The sequence below is a fragment of the Bufo gargarizans genome, chromosome 2 (assembly GCF_014858855.1).
Source record: "Bufo gargarizans isolate SCDJY-AF-19 chromosome 2, ASM1485885v1, whole genome shotgun sequence".
Lineage (NCBI taxonomy): Eukaryota > Metazoa > Chordata > Amphibia > Anura > Bufonidae > Bufo > Bufo gargarizans.
Window position 1 is genome coordinate 82,511,696 of NC_058081.1, and position 13,265 is coordinate 82,524,960.

Consider the following 13,265-nt stretch of genomic DNA (forward strand, 5'->3'; position numbering starts at 1 on the left):
AGAACTACTGAGGTTCATGAGGACCACCACTGACCACTAGATAGTGAAGGAAAGGTTCTCTTGCCTTGTGAGTAGCCAGTTCAACTGCAACTGTATTTCACACAAAACCATACATTAAAGGGGTTGTGAAAGAACCAGGGAGGGGGTGTGTGTGTGACAAATCAACGGTCCTTGGAGCATATTTAAATCATGGCACAATCCAAGACATAGTATAATTATGTCTTACACATTATGGACAGTCCCTTGCCTCCTTACTCATGGCCCACACAACTTCTTATGTGCATATGTCCATGACTACAAACCGGATTCCAAAAAAGTTGGGACACTATACAAATCGTGAAAAAATACTGAATGCAATGATGTGGAGGTGCCAACTTCTAATATTTTATTCAGAATAGAACATAAATCACGGAACAAAAGTTTAAACTGAGAAAATGTACCATTTTAAGGGAAAAATATGTTGAATCAGAATTTCATGGTGTCAACAAATCCCCAAAAAGTTGGGACAAAGCCATTTTCACCACTGTGTGGCATCTCCCCTTCTTCTTACAACACTCAACAGACGTCTGGGGACCGAGGAGACCAGTTTCTCAAGTTTAGAAATAGGAATGCTCTCCCATTCTTCTTTAATACAGGCCTCTAACTGTTCAATTGTCTTGGGCCTTCTTTGTTGCACCTTCCTCTTTATGATGCGCCAAATGTTCTCTATAGGTGAAAGATCTGGACTGCAGACTGGCCATTTCAGTACCCGGATCCTTCTCCTACGCAGCCATAATGTTGTGATTGATGCAGATGTGGTCTGGCATTATCTTGTTGAAAAATGCAGGGTCTTCCCTGAAAGAGATGACGTCTGGATGGGAGCATATGTTGTTCACGGTGTCAACATAAAGCATATGTTTTTCTGCATTGATGGTGCCTTTCCAGACATGCAAGCTGCCCATGCCACATGCACTCATGCAACCCCATACCATCAGAGATGCAGGCTTCTGAACTGAGCGTTGATAACAACTTGGGTTGTCCTTGTCCTCTTTGGTCTGGATGACATGGCGTCCCAGATTTCCAAAAAGAACTTTGAATCGTGACTCGTCTGACCATAGAACAGTCTTCCATTTTTCCACACTCCATTTTAAATGATCCCTGGCCCAGTGAAAACGCCTGAGCTTGTGGATCTTGCTTAGAAATTGATTTTCTTTGCACTGTAGAGTTTCAGATGGCAACGGCGGATGGCACGGTGGATTGTGTTCACTGACAATGGTTTCTGGAAGTATTCCTGAGCCCATTCTGTGATTTCCTTTACAGTAGCATTCCTGTTGGTGGTGCAGTGTCGTTTAAGGGCCCGGAGATCACGGGCATCCAGTATGGTTTTACCGCCTTGACCCTTACGCACAGAGATTGTTCCAGATTCTCTGAATTTTCGGATGATGTTATGCACAGTTGATGATGATAGATGCAAAGTCTTTGCAATTTTTCGCTGGGTAACACCTTTCTGATATTGCTCCGCTATCTTTCTGCTCAACATTGTGGGAATTGGTGATCCTCTACCCATCTTGGCTTCTGAGAGACACTGCCACTATGAGAAGCTCTTTTTATACCCAATCATGTTGCCAATTGACCTAATTTGTGTTAATTGGTCTTCCAGCTCTTCGTTATGCTCAAATTTACTTTTTCCAGCCTCTTACTGCTACCGTATATACCGACGTATAAGACGACTTTTGAGCCCTAGAAAATATTTTCTAGAGTGGGGGGTCGTCTTATACGCCGGGATTACCATCTTCATTGTGATCTTGCTCCCTGCTCCTGCCTCTAGGCGGATGTGACGCACAGGGGGGCAGGCCTGTTGTCCCGGGGACCTTCCGACGTGTCCCCGGCTGGCGCTCCCACTATAAGATTCGCCTCTGATCTGATCATCAGGACGATTCAATGTCATGGGCAGTGAAGGAGTACTTACTATTATCAGTTCCTGCGCAGCATCGCTTACATTGCATTTATTCCAGATATCAATGTACTATCACAGTGTGATCTATCTTAGACATTCTGGCAGCCAGCCTGGCCGCCTCCTCATTCATATTTTTGGGACATTGATGATACTCTAGCAAAATTTTAGATCTGTATTTACATATTTATGATCCCATATGTGGTTAACCTACACATGTGGGAGGATGTATAGGACATTATGGGCGCACAGGACTCGCACATTCCTGGATTGATACGTCAGTATTTATGAATAAAAGCTGTTATATATCATTGGTATAGCTATCATTAATAAGGCTGTGATGTCCTGGGATTCGCTGCCCATGACATTGAATCCCCATGACAACAGGCCCGCCCCCCTGTGTGTCACGCCCGCCTAGAGGCAGGAGCAGGGAGCGAGATCACAATGAAGACTGTAATCCCGGATCCGCCCCTGCCCGCCCAGTCATGTTGACGTACATAGGAAGGGGAGGTCTTATGCCTTTAAAAGAAAGGTAATTTAGCTACTATGTTGCCACTGCCTTAGGCCTCTTTCACATGAAGTGTGCGGCCAGTTGCTGTATTGTGGGCCGCAATGCACGAACACCGTCCGTGGGGTAGCCGCAGCGGATTGCGGACCCATTCCTTGAATGGGTTCGCGATCCGGCCGTTCCGCAAAAAGATATAACATGTCCTATCTTTTTGCGGAACGGAAGTACTGGACGAAATCCCACGGAAGCACTCCTTAGTGCTTCCGTAGGGTTCTGTTCCGTGGTTCCGTTCCGCACCATTCCGGATTTGCGGACCCATTCAAATCAATGGGTCCGCATCCGTGATACGGAATGCCCACGGTACGGCACCCGTGTATTGCGGATCTGCAAATGCAGTCCCCAATACGGCAACGGGCCGCACACGCCAGTGTGAAAGAGGCCTTGTTCTAATGCTGAGACTAGACACATCACTTCCTGAGGAGTCCTATATGATGGGCAAAACGCGTAGAAGCAATCTAGCAGAAGAATCCCAGCAAGAAATACTTTAGCAAAGAGAAAGTGAGGATTGTGATTTAGACCAGGCCCGAGGTATCCTGAGGCTGGGGGGTCGCTCTTTTCAGGGTGAGTGCTCCGACATTAGCCATGCAAGGTTTCCCTAACCTGAGACTAGGGACTGATAGGGAAAGCAGCTATAGGCTGGAATAAATCATGAAAGCCGCCAGTTATATTGACCCCCGCCTGAATCAAAAGGAGGAGACCTGGCTATGCAACCCCATTTAGTATTTTTAGTTATTACCTTACCCAATTAATTTTCAAATTGACCTAAATAAAAGTTATATTTTATCTTTTGATAAGACACACTCAGTTTATACTAAATAGTACATTTATATTGCTATCGAGTCTCCTCAGCTAATGCCAAGTGTAATTTGTTTGCAGTCAATAAAGATTTTTATTTTTTATTTTATTTTTAATGATCCATAACACTAGTCCCAGTTGGCTCCAATATATAATTGTCCGTCCCTTGAATTTGAATACCGCAGGGATGGTGGTGGGATGCAGGGATGGCAGTGGTACCCAGGGATGGTGGTGGGATTCAGGGATGGCAGAGGTACCCAGGGATGGTGGTGGGGTGCAGTAATGTACTGCTGTGTGTTGAAAAAGGGGTAGTCTTATACGGCGAGTATATCCCAAACTCTATACTTTCAGTGTAAAAGTTGGGGGTCGTCTTATACGCCCAGTCGTCTTATACGCCGGCATATACGGTACTTGTCCCAACTTTTTGGGGATTTGTTGACACTGTGAAATTTTGAATCAATGTATTTTTCCTTTAAAATGATACATTTACTCAGATTAGGCTACTTTCACACTAGCGTTCGTCGGTCCGCTCGTGAGCTCCGTTTGAAGGGGCTCACGAGCGGACCCGAACGCAGCCGTCCAGCCCTGATGCAGTCTGAATGGAGCGGATCCGCTCAGACTGCATCAGTCTGGCGGCGTTCAGCCTACGCTCCGCTCGCCTCCGCACGGACAGGCGGACAGCTGAACGCTGCTTGCAGCGTTCGGGTGTCCGCCTGGCCGTGCGGAGGCGTGCGGATCCGTCCAGACTTACAATGTAAGTCAATGGGGACGGATCCGTTTGAAGATGCCACAATATGGCTCAATCTTCAGGCGGATCCGTCCCCCATTGACTTTACATTGAAAGTCTGGACGGATCCGTCCGAGGCTATTTTCACACTTAGCTGTTATATGCTAAAATAATGCAGACGGATCCGATCGAACGCTAGTGTGAAAGTAGCCTTAAACGTTTGATCTGTCATCTACGTTCTATTACAAATAAAATATTGACATTTGCCATCTCCACATCATTGCATTCAGTTTTTATTCACAATTTGTTTAGTGTCCCAACTCTTTTGGAATCCGGTTTGTACAAACAGGTGATATTTTTTCCCTTTTAAAGGGGTTGTGCAGGAATGGAAGGGGGAAGGGGAGTTTTGCAAAGCACCCCACTTGGCCTTCTTTCCACTGCTGGCTACCCACTCCTTCTCCTTCAGGCCTATGATGTTCTTCTGGGCTCCCTCGATGTCAACATCCAGTTTGACATTTCTGCAGCCAATCACTGGCCAAGGTGGTGACCTTACATCTTGACAAATGGTCACATAACATAAGGGTATCTGGTCTTCGACAAGGCCAGTGATTGGCTGCAATGATGTCAAAATGGATGTTGACCAAGGGAGCCCCGCAGAGCATTGCAGGCCTGGAGGAGAATGAGTGAGCAGCAGGTACCGGGAAGCAGGTAAGTAATATTTCCTTTACAGTTCTGGCTGAGTGGGGGCCAAACTCCCGTCACCCCTTCCATTCTTTCACAACCTCTTTAAAGGGAAAAATATCACCCCTTTATATCCTCCCTACCAGGAAACCCATGGAAAAATGTTCTTTCTGTCCTAAAAACTCCATGAGTGTACAGATACATAGACATGGTTACATGCACATAAGAAGTTGTGTGGGTCATGAGTAAGGACAGCAAGGGCTGTTCAAAACGTGTAAGCCATAATTATGCTCTCTCTTGGATTGTACCATTTTAATACGATCCAACAAACATTTGAGAATTTTAGTCAGTGATGCTGGAACATTTTCATCGTGTTTGGACACATGAGAACATGCACATAACAATGGCTACTTAAAATGCTAGCTTCATGCCTGTCTTGATAAGGGCAGTACCCATTTCATAGGTAACTTCATACTGTCTAATCAGAGTCAGCCCAAGCCTCTCTTTATAGTGCCATAGTGCAGTATAAAAATTCAAGACTTCTGGAAGTAAAGCCTTCATTCTTCTAGTCTAAAAGCCCTACTACACAGAGCAAATATTGTACAGATTCTTGTGCATATGAGCTAAAATAAAATGAGAATCGTGTGATGTAATAAGTATAAACGATTCAAAGATGAGCAACAAATTGCTCTTTTCTTGCCCATTGTGATCTTTCAGCATGCTAAAAAATTATCGTTCTTCGTTAATAGATCGGTTTGTATAATATGGAGTCGTCTACTTGCTAACAATCTCATACATGTCTTTTGACCAAGCATCTGTCATCCATCTTTACATGTAATGACAAGGAACAATTTAAAGCAAACTAGTTATGATCGCAAGTACGAACGATTGTCTGTGTATAATAAGCAAAAATGTTGTTGTTGACGAGTTGGTACATCTTCGATCATTTATCGTGATCAGTATAACATCTGCTGGTGCAATAGTACCTTAAAGGGGTTTTGCTACTTCAGCAAATAGCATTTATTATGCAGTAAAAGTTTCCATCGTTACGACCACGGCCTTTAACTACAATCTTTCACAGGGTCAGCTCACCTGAAGGCCCTCACGTACAATCTTTTAAAGGGTCAGCTCACCTGCAGGCCCTCACCTACAGTCTTTTACAGGGTCAACTCACCTTCAGGCACTCACATATAATGTTTTACAGCGTCAGCTCACCAGTAGGCCCTCACCTACAATCTTTTACAGGGTCAGCTTCCCTGCAGGCCCTCACATATAATTTTATTAGAGGGTCAGCTCACCAACAGGCCATCAATCATAATTTTTCAAGGGTGTATGATGCCCTCCTTTATGTGTAATAAAGGGTGTATCGGAGTGCCTCTTCCTTATAATTTTTGGCAGCTCTTGCACTTTATATACACAAGTAAATATACCGGAAAGAATGTGTATTATTGTTAGTCTGTAAAAGTGGCGTACTACTCGGACAAAATCGTTCCCAGCAGCGACCTGGGAGTCCAAGATATATCCAGACTTCCCCCAAATGCTGTTCCCAAACCAATTCAGTGGTGTTTCCATCAATTTCTGACCTTTTCATGTGAAACAGACACCCTCCCCTTTTCAGAGCAGCTCACCAGCAGGCCCTCGCATATAATGTTTTACAGGGTCAGCTCACCTGCATGCCCTCACCTACAATCTTTTACAGGTTCAGCTCACAAGCAGGCCCGCGCCTCAAATCAAATATAATGTTTTACAGGGTCAGCTTACCAGCAGGCCTTTACATACAATCTTTTATAGGGTCAGCTCACCTGAAGGCCCTCACATATAATGTTTTAGAGGGTCAGCTCACTTGCAGGCCTTCACCTACAATCTTTTACAGTGTCAGCTCACCAGCAGGCCCGCACCTAAAATATTTTACAGGGTCAGCTCACCAGCAGGCCCACGCGTAAAATCTTTTACAGCGTCAACTCACCAGCAGGCCCGCACGACAAATCTTTTACAGGGTCAGCTCACCTGAAGGCACTCACATAAATTGTTTTAGAGGGTCAGCTCACCTGAAGGCCCTCACCTAAAATCTTTTACACCGACAGCTCACCAGCAGGCCCGCACTTAAAATCTTTTACAGGTTCAGCTCACAAGCAGGCCCGCACCTCAAATCATTTGCAGGGTCAGTTCACCTGCAGGTCCTCACCTAATTATTAGTGATTAGCATCAGGGTTCATATTCGTATTTGTGCGTATTATTGTTAGTCTGTAAAAGTGGCGTACCACTCGGACAACATCGTTCCCAGCAGCGACCCCATGCTGTTCCCGAACCATTTGGGTGGTGTTTCCATCAATTTCTGGCCTTTTCCTATGAACCAAGCACCCTCCCCTCTTCAGAGAAGGGGGTGCCTGGTTTAATGCTTGGGTTATCCCATTGACTTCCATTATACTCGAGTGCTCGGCACTAAAGGTGAACTTTCACAACTTCTAACTATATTTATCAGTGTAACAGTTCAGCTCATGACAAAGATCTCACAGCAACACATTCTAGCAGCTGGGCCTGACTGTGGATGATGGACAACTCCCACTATCCTTACATCTTTATCCTGACGTTTCATTCTGTACATTGTAGATTCAGAAGAAGGATTTAGCTTTAGCGGACAGATTATATCAGTGCAAGATGGAATAAGACGGCATGTTTGAAGGTAGTTTCACACTGAGAAGTATTTATGTCCAGAAATTAAATGTGTGCAGCTTGGCTAAGCATCCAAAAGACAACTTAAATATCTAGAGAGCAGGGGTTAACCATTGCAAGGATATTTTTCCTTCGTGCACACAGCAGAGCTATGTGCCCAGGACCTATATAGTGGCACACATGGTCCCTATGCTTCAATACCACAGAGCCATAGGCACTACTTTCCTTTCTGGAAATTCTTTATGGGTCCAAAAGAAAGGCTGTGTAAATTTAGAAGCAAACTGTAGTTCTGTACTGGTCTACAAACTTACAGTACATGGTAAAGTGTGGTCCCCTATCATTTAAAACTAGTATCTGCTAGAGCCCTGAGATAGAAAAGATTCACCTTACATTTACAATGCTTTATAATCATTAATTAAACAATGCAGTAAGTTGCAATTAAAGGGGTTATCTGGCCTTCTGATATTGATGACCTATTCTCAGGATGTCATCAATATCCGATCAGTAGTGTCTAATACTCAACATCCCCACCAATCACTTAACCACCTCCCGACCACCTAACGCAGGGATGTGTCCTGCGGGGCGGCTGGGTTATTCCTCCTGGACGCATCTACGCGTCATCTCGCGGGACGCGAGATGACGCGCATATGCCGCCCGAACATGCGCAGTGCGGGTAGGCAAAAGGCGCACAAGGAGTTGGTCACCAGCCTGCCAGCCAATGATCAGCGCTGGCAGGTTGGTGACTTTTAAAATAACGAACCACCAGCCATATAACACATTATATTTATAAATATAATGTGTTAAATGGCTTCTGTGCTCTCTGCTGGGTCCTTTTCATCGGTTGATCCCAGCAGAGAGCACAGATCACAGTGAGTAAACCAAGCACTACATATTTAGCCCCAGATCACCCCAATTAACCCCTTGATCACCCCTGTCAATCACTAGTGAAAGGGAAAAAAGTGATTAGTGTAAACTGTCACTTTTTTTCCCCCACCAGTAGAGACTGTTAGGTTTAAGTTAGTTTAGGCCCCTTTGGTAGGTAGTTAGCTTCAGTTAGCGCCCAGCCCACCGCACCGCAGTCACTGATTCGCTGATTAGTGTATCGCTAATCAGCATTGGTACTTTATAGTATCTGATTACAGTCAGATCTATAATAGTATTAGTGTCACCTTAGCTCGCCCTCCACCCAAAACGCAGTGTTTACCCGATCAGGCCTGATCGGTCGCCCCAACGTGCGTTCACCCACGCCCCCCCCCCCTTTCCCCCGCCGCAGTGACAATTTATTTATTTATTTTTATCACTGCACAATCACTACACAAGCGCTGCGGCGATTAAAAAAAAATCAGTTTTTATATTTTTTTATCAATCACAGCGGCTTCCTGTACTTCGCTAGCCTCCCATTTGTAAGACAGGCTTGCTTTTTTTCTTGGGTAGTCTCAGGGAATACCCGCTATTTCTATCCTGACTGCCCTGACCACCTTGTCCTATGCTTAGGGGAGTGTTTCCGGAAGTACCACACACAGGTACACTTAGTATAGGGATTGCGTGACACAGGACAGGCACACAGGGGTCTTAGGGCCCTTTCACACAGAGCTGCTGCAAACCTCTCCTTTCACCTGGGACAAAGTGCATAATATACTTTGCCACATCTCTGGGCGATTTGCGCTTTGCACATTGTCCCATGGGGAAGGAGAGGTTTGTCCACTAAAGGTTAAAAATAAAAATAAAAATAAATCACAGGTAAGCAAAAAAGTTCATGTTCCAAAAGTTCAATAAAGTTTATAAAAGTTAATGTTCTGTTTCAAATGTTATATAAAGTTAATGTTAATAAATTTATTGCGTTGCTGCCTGTTTTTTTTTTTTTTTTTTACCTTCTAGGTGGACCAAGCGATCAACCAGCTGCAGCACTGATGTGCATTCTGAGCATTGCGCTGCTGTCAGATTACACAAAAGTCGGTGTATGCGGCGCTGCAAGACGAGATTTATCCTCTGCAGTAAAAAAGATACGTTTGCCGAGGCTTATGAGCTGAGGGGCGGGGTTCATATGCTTTGGCAAACACTTTGTATATAAAAAATTCTGGCAATGATTTATTCATCCACATCGATTCATGTGAATGGAGAAATCGGGTTTGCCAGGGCATACGGGCTGAGTGGGTGTGGATGTTGGGCGGAGCTCCTATGTCCTGGCAGACGCCTTTCCCCTCTTATTTTTTTTTTTGCACATTTTTTGGCAGAGATTTTTTCATCCACATTGATCGATGCGAATGAAAAATTCTGTGCCATTCATTTTTTCTTTCAGCCCAGAGGCTGAATGGAAAAAAAATATCTCCTTACCCGTATGCTCAATATAGGCCTCATGCACACGACAGTATTTTTTCACGGTCCGCAAAAACGGGGTCCGTAGGTCCGTGATCCGTGACCGTTTTTTCATCCGTGGGTCTTCCTTGATTTTTGGAGGATCCACGGACCTGAAAAAAGTCGTTTCGGAGCCAAACGGATCCGTCCTGAATTACAATGCAAGTCAATGGGGACGGATCCGTTTGACGTTGACATAATATGGTGCAATTGCAAACGGATCCGTCCCCATTGACTTTCAATGTAAAGTCAGGAGTCCCTTTACTTTCACACTTGCGTTCAGAGTGGATCCGTCTGAGACGGATCCGCTCATATAATGCAGACGGTGGCTCCGTTCAGAACGGATCCGTCTGCATTATATTGTTAAAACATTTCTATGTGTGAAAGTAGCCTCAGACGGATCCGTCCAGACTTTACATTGAAAGTCAATGGGGGACGGATCCGTTTGAAAATTGAGCCACAGTGTGTCATCTTCAAACGGATCCGTCCCCATTGACTTACATTGTAAGTCTGAACGGATCTGCTTGCCTCCGCACGGCCAGGCGGACACCCGAACGCTGCAAGCAGCGTTCAGGTGTCCGCCTGCTGAGCGGAGCGGAGGCTGAACGCTGCCAGACTGATGCATTCTGAGCGGATCCGCGTCCACTCTGAATGCATTAGGGCTGGACGGATGCATTCGGGGCCGCTTGTGAGCCCCTTCAAACGGAGCTCACAAGCGGACACCCGGACATTTTAACTTGAAGCGTCCCCATCGCCATGGGAACGCCTCTATGTTAGAATATACTGTCGGATATGAGCTACATCGTGAAACTCAGATCCGACAGTATATTCTAACACAGAGGCATTCCCATGGTGATGGGGACGCTTCAGGTTAGAATATACTAAAAAACTGTGTACATGACTGCCCCCTGCTGCCTGGCAGGTTCTGCCAGGCAGCAGGGGGCAGACCCCCCCCCTGTTTTTAACTCATTGGTGGCCAGTGGGCCCCCGCCTCCCTCCCCTGTAGTTAACTCGTTGGTGGCAAGTGTGCGCCCCCCCCCCCGCCCCCCCTCCCTCCCTCTATTGTAATAATAGCATTGGTGGCAGTGTGCGCCCCCCCCTCCCTCTATTGCATTAACATTGGTGGCAGTGTGCACCCCCCCGCCCCTCCCCTTCCTCCCTCTATTGTTTTAATACATTGGTGGCAGTGTGAGGCCTCCCCTCTCCCCCCCCCCCGATCATTGGTGGCAGCGGAGTAGAAGCATCATACTTACCTGGCTGCTGGCTGCTGCGATCTCTGTGTCCGGCCGGGAGCTCCTCCTACTGGTAAGTGACAGGTCTGTGCGGCGCATTGCTGTCACTTACCAGTAGGAGGAGCTCCCGGCCGGACGCAGACATCGCAGCAGCCAGCAGGTAAGTATGATGCTTCTACTATTGCTAAGGCTAAATAACCATGGCAACCAGGACTGCAGTAGCATCCTCGTTGCCATGGTTACCGATCGGAGCCCCAGCGATTAAACTGGGACTCCGATCGGAACTCCACTGCCACCAATGATCTGGGGGGGGAGAGGGGAGAGGGGAGGCCGCACACTGCCACCAATGTATTAAAAGAATAGAGGGAGGGGGGGGCGCACACTGCCACCAATGATTTAAAAGAATAGAGGAAGGAAGGGGGGGCGGGGTGGGCGCACACTGCCACCAATGTATTAAAACAATAGAGGGAGGAAGGGGGGGCGCACACTGCTACCAATGTTAATGCAATAGAGGGAGGGAGGGGGGGGGCGGGGGGCACACACTGTGCCACCAATGTTATTAATACAATAGAGGGAGGGAGGAGGGGCGCACTGGCCACCAATGAAATTTAAACTGGGGAGGGAGGGGGGTCTGCCCCCTGCTGCCTGGCAGTCCCGGATCTCTTACAGGGGGCTATGATAGCACAATTAACCCCTTCAGGTGCAGCACCTGAGGGGTTAATTGTACGGATCACGGCCCCCTGTAAGAGATCGGGTGCTGCCAGGCAGCAGGGGGCAGTCATGTACACAGTTCGTTGTATATTCTAACTAGAAGCGTCCCCATCACCATGGGAACGCCTCTGTGTTAGAATATACTGTCGGATCTGAGTTTTCACGAAGTGAAAACTCAGCTATGAAAAAGCTTTTATGCAGACGGACCTTCGGATCCGTCTGTATGAAAGTAACCTACGGCCACGGATCACGGACACGGATGCCAATCTTGTGTGCATCCGTATTCTTTCACGGACCCATTGACTTGAATGGGTCCGTGAACCGTTGTCCGTCAAAAAAATAGGACAGGTCCTATTTTTTTGACGGACAGGATACACGGACCACGGTCTCGGCTTCAAAACGGTGCATTTTCAGATTTTTCCACAGACCCATTAAAAGTCAATGGGTCCGCGAAAAAAAACGGAAAACAGCACAACGGCCACGGATGCACACAACGGTCGTGTGCATGAGGCCTAAGGAGAATAGCAGAAACTCCTAATGCTGGCCATACATGTAATGATTGCGGAGACCCTCAAATGCCAGGGCAGTACAAACACCCCACAAATGACCCCATTTTGGAAAGAAGACACCCCAAGGTATTCGCTGAGGGGCATATTGAGTCCATGAAAGATTAAACTTTTTGTCACAAGTTAGCGGAATGGGAGACTTTGTGAGAAAAAACAAAAAAAAATCCATTTCCGCTAACTTGTGCCAAAAAAAAAAATATTCTATGAAATCGCCATGCCCCTCACGGAATACCTTGGGGTGTCTTCTTTCCAAAATGGAGTCACATGTGGGGTATTTATACTGCCCTGGAATTTTAGGGGCCCTAAAGCGTGAGAAAAAGTCTGGAATCCAAATTCCTAAAAATGCCCTCCTAAAAGGTACTCATTGGAATTTGGGCCCCTAGGCTGCAAAAAAGTGTCACACAAGTGGTATCTCTGTACTCAGGAGAAGTAAGGCAATGTGATTTGGGGTGTATTTTTACATATACCCATGCTGGGTGAGAGAAATATCTCTGTAAATTGACAACTTTGTATAAAAAAAATGTAAAAAGTTGTCATTTACAGAGATATTTCTCACACACAGTATGGCTATATGTAAAAATACACCCCAAAACACATTGCCCTACTTCTCCTGAGTACGGCGATACCACATGAGTGATACTTTTTTGCAGCCAAGATGCGCAAAGGGGCCAAAATTCCAATGAGTACCTTTAGGATTTCACAGGGCATTTTAACGCATTTGGATAACAACCTACTTCTCACGCTTTAGGGCCCCTAAAATGCAAGGGCAGTATAAATACCCCACAAGTGACCCCATTTTAGAAAGAAGACACCCTAAGGTATTTCATGAGGGGCATGGCGAGTTCATAGAAGATTTATTTTTTTTGGCACAAGTTAGCGGAAATGATTTCTTTTTTTTTTTTTTTACAAGGTTTCTTATTCCACTAACTTGTGACAAAAAAATAAAATTTTACATGAACTCACCATACCCCTCACGGTATACCCTGTTACGAATAAGAACTTTTCAAAACGCGTCAACAGCCTA